The sequence below is a fragment of the Dendrobium catenatum genome, unplaced genomic scaffold (genome assembly GCF_001605985.2).
Source record: "Dendrobium catenatum unplaced genomic scaffold, ASM160598v2 fragScaff_scaffold_766, whole genome shotgun sequence".
Taxonomy (NCBI): domain Eukaryota; kingdom Viridiplantae; phylum Streptophyta; class Magnoliopsida; order Asparagales; family Orchidaceae; genus Dendrobium; species Dendrobium catenatum.
In genome coordinates, this window is record NW_021319228.1 from 100,690 (window position 1) to 108,019 (window position 7,330).

The following is a 7,330-nucleotide window of genomic DNA, read 5'->3' on the forward strand; positions in this document are numbered from 1 at the left end:
ATTTTCAAACTTAATTTTTATGAATCCCGCTCTGATACCACTTAAAAGATTGTTAGGGATGTTAAGCCCTTAAGTACTAGCCCGAGGCTAAGCAAGAGGGGGGGGGGGGGGAATTGGAAATTTTAAAATTAGGGGGTGAATTGGTAATTTTAAAATTCTTTAAGGAAATCACAACAAAACTTAAAACATAATCACCACAAAAATCAAAGTGTGAAAAATAAATAAATGCGAAAGCAAAACAAAGAAAGATCACACTGGATTTATAGTGGTTCGGTCAATCCTTGACCTACGTCCACTCCTCAGAGGCACCCTCCGAGTATTGCACTAACTAAGTGTCTCTCCTTTAGCTTCCACAGCTAGGCGGAGAGCCTTTACAACAGACTCCTTTTCATCAATCCCGGTGCAGTAGAGAACCGACTCCTTTTGCTTCCTCCTGAAGCAGGCAGAAAACCCAGACCTTTGCTGAAGTAGACCACCCAAGGATAAAGGATGAAGAACAGAGATGACGACTTGGAATCTTACTTGGAGCAACCTTTGTGAACCCTCTCATAAAGTCCCCCTCATAAGTTCCTCTGTCTCTCTCTCTCTTCCTCTCCCAAGGCTCTCTCAGGTCAAGACAGCATCACTCAAGGTCTTGTTGCATGAGAAATTTTGGGTCCATTAAATAGAATTTCAAGAATCGACATTATCATCCAGGATGATAGAAATATCATCCTGGCCGATCAGTACAAAATAAGCTCAATCAATCGGGATGAATTGGGATGATCAGAAGAAAATTGGTTATATTATCCTGGACTATTAGTTCAAATTCTAGTACAATCATCCTAAACATCGCCCAGAATAGATGCTGGCTGATGTCAATCATTTAGGACATCGTCCCGGCCGATTTTGAGATCGGCCCGGCCGATGTGATCATATCAATCAGCCTTAATTACTTTCCATAATTGCCAGATTAATTTAGGCATAATTATGCTTTATCCTCCATGCTGATGTATAGATTGTACTAGCCTATAATTTAAAATAAAGAATACCTAAATTGATCATGGTGGCTGATTCTTTTTGATTTGAGCCTAACATCCTGGCCGATATAAGTATCATCCAGGATAACTTGCTTAATGACGGCTGCTTAACCAGGATGCCCTAATTAGGGTTTTACTTTTTGTCGAATCATTCTGGCTGATATGAACATCATCTAGGCCGATGTACTCAAAATAGAAAAACTCAGAAAACCCCTCAAGTGTGTGTGTACATGGTTACTTAGCATCAGGAACCACTTTTACAATTGACTCAAGAAAGGAAAAATGGAGTCTTGACTCAACCTAAATCTACCCAATCTTGAGCTGGCTTGAGTTGCATTCGATCTTGTGGACTTAAAAAGTTAGTAGGCAAAGTAGTCGTAAGAAATCATGAATGTTTGCTATCATCAAAAGTCTAATCCATAAACTCAGCTTTGCAACATGAAGAACATTTGAAAAATGAAGATTCATTTTTTCTTCTCCACATATAAATTTCTACTAAACTTCAAAAGTTTAATGACAAATCACTTGAAGCTACAAGGAATATATGAAGAAAATATATAAATATGTAGTTTAGATTATAAATTTTATCATGGTCAAGATGTCCTACCATTTGATTACTTGAAGATGTATTGCATGGAAAATTTAAATCGGGATGGGTTGGCCCATAGACTATTATTATAATATATCTCAATATCAACATCAACATTAAATATAAGATAAATTTTAACATTTTCAGTGTTAACGGTCATAGATTGAAACCTTGTGGATTAGATGAAAAAGTAAATCTTATATTTGGAGAAATAGATGATGTGTATTTCTATGTTTGTTTTACTTCATATCTTTTTGAAGAGAATGTAGTTATGTAAGTAATTAGTATATGTAGTGTGAGCATGATTTGGTGTTTTTAACTATTACATCAAAATGTGTATGTTCTTTCAATTTTTGTTAGAAAGAGAAAATCCTGTTAGAGAGAGAAAATCCCATTTTCAAATTTTACCCCATTTGAATTCCGCTCTTCTAGTAGGAATTTAGGTAATGGCGGTAGAGGACCGCTGACCATCAAACTATGCAACTCTTATTGACCATCTAAAAGGAGATTTAAATGCAAGTATTAGATTTGATTTCATCTAATCATATATGATGAATCTTAATGGAGGTATGTCTTTTAGAGTGAAGGAAATTCCTTTGTTTATTAAGGAAAATGTTTTTGGTATTAGTATAAAGCCTTCTTTTGTGAAAGTAAAAGGAAAAGGTTTAGCTAATGATGGTGAATACAAGAGTCCATGGGTGTTGAAAATGATTATGAAGTTTATAATAAAATCTACTGCGAAGGAAAAAGACTATTAAGCATTGTCTTTAGGCTTGGAAATTTTTATTAATAGATTCAAAAAATTTAATTCAAATCCTGAGGTGGAGATTCCTAATATCAATAATGAAGTTGATGTCGATGTGAAGGGAAGTCAATATTATTTGAAAGATCCAATTCAATCAGATGTCAAGGTTACAAAGAATGTGAGTGTTAATCCATGGTTTATACGTTCACACATAAATATTAATTTCAATGATGAAGAATCATTCTTATTAGATGATGGTGTTTCTGTGAAGTTACATACTCCAACTGAAATTTCAAATGCTAAAAAATTACAATTGGCGGTGGTAGCCAAGGTTACTTGGAAATGTTATTCTTATTTATCTTATTGCAACAGAATTAAGACATCAATGGGCTCAAATTGATAAGTTTCATCTTACTACTCTTGGAATGGGATGGTAATTATGTTCTTTTCAATCTTTAGAAGCGATGGATTCAATTCTAATAGCAGGGACATGGTTTGTAAATTGCCATATAATTGGGCTTGATAAATGGTCCCTAAGCTTTTCACCTTCTTATATGAAGGACCTAACTTTTCCAGTTTGGATTAAAATGCCGCAATTATCTTTATAATTTTGGGACAAAGTTAACATAACTAGAATCTCTTTTAGGGTGGGAAAGCCATTGATGTTAGATGGGAATATGTTTCAATGGGGAAGGAGAGAGTTTCCTAGAGCTTATGTCCGAATTGAGTTGGACAAACACCTTCTTTTGGGAGTTTGGGTAGAAGGAATATCGGGAAGGTTTTTTCAAGAGATTGAGTATGAGAAGATATCAACATTTTTCTATGATTATGAAAGGATTGGACGTGTAAAGATGGAATGTTTCAATAGAACCTCTTATGACAAGGCATCAGTTGTGGGTGCTACTGGACCGAAAAAATTTAAGGATGATATTTTGCAGGAAAAGCTGTGTTGACACAAGTTCAACATATGGGCCTTGTAAGAAGAAGAGAATTTTTCCAGCTAAACCTTTTCAAAATGATACGCAAAAGATTTTCAGAAGGGAAAATTGTGTTAATCCCTCAATTGAGAATGTTGTAATTGAAGACAAGTCTATTCCTATGGATGTTGCAAATTCTTGTAACTTGATGTTAGGAAGATCTAATGATATGACCATGGTTAATGTTGAACGTGAAATATATATTGAAGAGAATGGTGAAAATGAGGCTGTTATACAAGATGTGGCTGTAATAAAGAAGACCCAGGCTATAATAGATGTGCTGCATTCCAATCTTCATTCGGAGAAGGGTATGTTATCTATCTCTGATAAAATTCTAATTGATGTTAATATATTTGAAGCCATAAATAATAGTGGTGATAAAGAAGTTGATAATGTAGATACTTCCGAAGACATATCAGAGGTTGCTAATAAAGCTGAGAAAATGAATATGTGTATGGTGGTTGTTGGTAATTCGGAGAGAGGAAAATTTAAGCTTGCAAAGGAGCTTAAGTCACTTGGACCAGCCAAAAATCTTCCTCATGGCAGGAATAGTGATGGGGGAAATAGAGGAAATGGTAGGGGCTCGTCCCTTATTTGATAATGAGTTCCATAGCATTTTGGAATTATAGAGGGCCAATAAGAAAGAAGACTCTCTTTAATTAAAAGAATTTGTGAAAGTGTTTTATGTGCTTTTTGTGGGTATTTTGGAGAAAAAAAAGTCTAGCATTGATATAATGGAATTCAATAAATTTATGGTCTAAGATTGGGATGATTTTTAGTTTCCTTTTGATGGCTTATCAGTGAAAGTTCATCATGAATGTTAAGCCATTGTAATTGGTGTTTTAAAAATCCTTCAACAAAAATCATGATCTAAACCAAACAATCACCCACATAAAATAAAGTGTGGAAATTAAATGCAAAAATGAAATAAGAAAGAAGGCACCATATTTTATAGTGGTTTGGTCAACTTGACCAATGTCCACTCCCCAGAGCCTCTCCTTCGGGTATTCCACTAAACTTAGTGACTCTCCTTTTGCTCCCACAGTAAGGCGAAGAAGCCTGTATAAAAAATCCTTTCTAGCGACCCTAATAAGGCAGAGAACACAACTCTTTTTACTTCCTCCTGAAGTAGACAGAGAACCTGACTCCTTTTACTTCCTCCAAAAGAAGGGAAAGAACCTCGATTAATCACTGAAGTAGACCTCTCTAGAACCTCCAAGGAACTAAGGATGATGACTGGAGAAGATGACTAGAATCCTTGCTTGAAACAACCTTTATGAAGCCCTCATAAACTCCCCATCATAAGATCCTCTCTCTCTCTCTCCCAAACTCTCCCTCTCCTTTTAGCTCTCTCAGGTCAAGATAGTAGCAAAAGATCTCATCTTGAGTAAATAAGAGATTTTATATAGAAGGGCTTCAAATTAACCCTAAATTGCAATTAATGAATAAAAATTATCTAGGATGATCGATAGATAGTCCTGTACGATCAGTTCATTTTTAGATCATTTGACCAGGATGATTTGGGAGGGGTTGGATGAGTAGAAGATTTGTTTATTCTAATCATCCAGGATGATTAGTATATCATCTTATATGATTAGTACAAAAGCTAAAGTATCATCCAGACCATTGCTCTGCTCGGCCAGACTTTACATGTTGGATGATGAAAAAATAACTAATCATCTAGGCCGATTCTTGGATCATCCTATATGATTAGTTTAAATCAACAAATATTATCCAGCAAATCATTCTTTTAGTCCAGCATGTAAACATTATTAGTCCTTTTTCCTTGCAAAATAATGTTGTTATTCAATCTAATGATGCATGTGTTTGATAAAAAAATTTATGGTAAAACCATTATCGTAAAGCTGGTTTATCTGAACAAGTCGTGTTTCAGTCCATCTACAAACAAAACATATTCAATTAAAAGGTTCTTAGAGTTTTTTATTATACTTGTGAACACCACTTTCCTGGTGATGTTTTTTCTAAAAGTGACCTTGCCTCCAGCCCTGGCCTCCAGTGAAACAAATTGATTAGCGTCTCCAGTCATATGTCATGAGCATCCATAATCCAGATACCACATGCTCTTATGAGGTCTTGTGTAATAGCACACCTATAAAATCATCAAACATCTGATTTAGGAACCCATACAAGTTTTGGTTTCTTCTTATTGAAAGAAGAATACAATGCATATGTGTTATTCTATGAATCATGCATTTTAGGTCTCCACACCCAATATATACTACGATGAATAGTGCAAGTGTGTGAAATATGTCCTTGCATGCAACATGAAAAACATCTAACACTAGAAAAAGGATTTACTAATTTACACAGGTTGTGATATTTTTTTCTTAAAGTTGTGTGATGCATGAAATGATGGCTTATCAGTTTCAAAGACTATGATTTTTCTTTCAACGCTTTATTTTCATATTCATAAGCTATCTTTTCAACTTTTAGCCAATGTTCATTATTATCTATTTCACATGCAAGTTCCTCAAATTTCTGAAACTCTTTTTCTAACTTAATATGCGATGATGTTAAAGAGTCATGTGCATAAGATAATTCAGTATGCTTCTTATTTAATGCATCAAACTCATTAAGTAATGACATATGATTGCTATCTAGTGTAGAGTTATATTTAGAGAACACTTCATACTATTTTGCAAATTTAAAAATTCCAATTTCAGACTAGCATGCAGTTTCTTAAGTTTCCTATATGATGCATGAATTTTCTCAAAAACTTTAACTAATTAATCATAGGTTAATTTATATACCTCTTCTTGGTTAGGCTGACCAAGATGATCTGCCACCATTAAACACAAGTTTGTTGTCTCTTCTTCAGCTTTAGTCTCAAAGGAGTTAGATGTACAATCTATCCAAAATGCCTTTTGAAACAGTTTATTATCCTTCATGAACTTGGGTTTCTCCTCACCCTTTTCCTTGGGTGAGCCTTAAGTGTAGGACAATCAACTTTCACATGTCTAGGCTTCCTATATTTAAAATAAACCATATCAGAAGAACTATTAAATTTTTGCTACCCTTACCTATGTTCTATTTATGAAGGTGCTTTTGTTTCTTCCTTAGAAAGCTTTTGAATTTCCTTGTAATTAAGGAAACATCATCACTTTCAGACCCGGAAGAATCAGTATCTATATCGTTAGCCTTTAACACCATAATTTTCTCCTTCTTTTTTTCACCTCCATCAAGTTGTCTTTGGCTCGCTCCTTGCTCGTAAGCAATAACTGATCCAAGTAAGTTATCAATAGAATAAGTATTCAAATCCTTAGATATAGTTATTGCAGTAATTTTAGCATCCAAGGAAGAAGGCAATTATCTCAAAATTTTGTTAACTTTTTCATAGTTAGTTAACTCTATTCCTAAGGCATGTATGTTTGAATAGTTGCTATTTGAATGAGTTATATTTATGCAACTTATGTAGTTTTGATGATTCCAAACATTATTGTTCAAATGTATAGTTATCTCCGCCTAGTACATGTTAGATATCGATTCACTAGGTTTCATGCAAAAACATTCATAGTTAAGAAGCAAAATATTCAACCTAGATTATTTAACTTCGCTTGAGCCTTCATAAGTGATATATAATCTATCATTTATTTCCTTACCAGTGGCACAAGTTGAGACAAAAATGTAATCTTCCTATTTCAAAGTAGAGAAAAAAATAGTTTAAGCATTTTGCATTAAGTTATGCGAAATCCCAATCATCAAAAGTCCATTTAGAAAATGGATGTTCAATTTTTATGTCATTTATTTTACGTGATGGAGGTGAATAACCTTCTGTAACAAACATCCACATGCGATAGTCAAATGATTGTAAAAACGCAGACATGGAAATTTTTTAGAAATTAAAAGGTATATTATCAAATAATGGTGGTCAGGTAGTGTAATACCCTTTCGCAGCATTATGATTACCGAAGTTAGCTATGGATTAAAATTCAAGAGTTTTAAAAAACTAGATTTTATGATTCCCACTCTGATACGACTT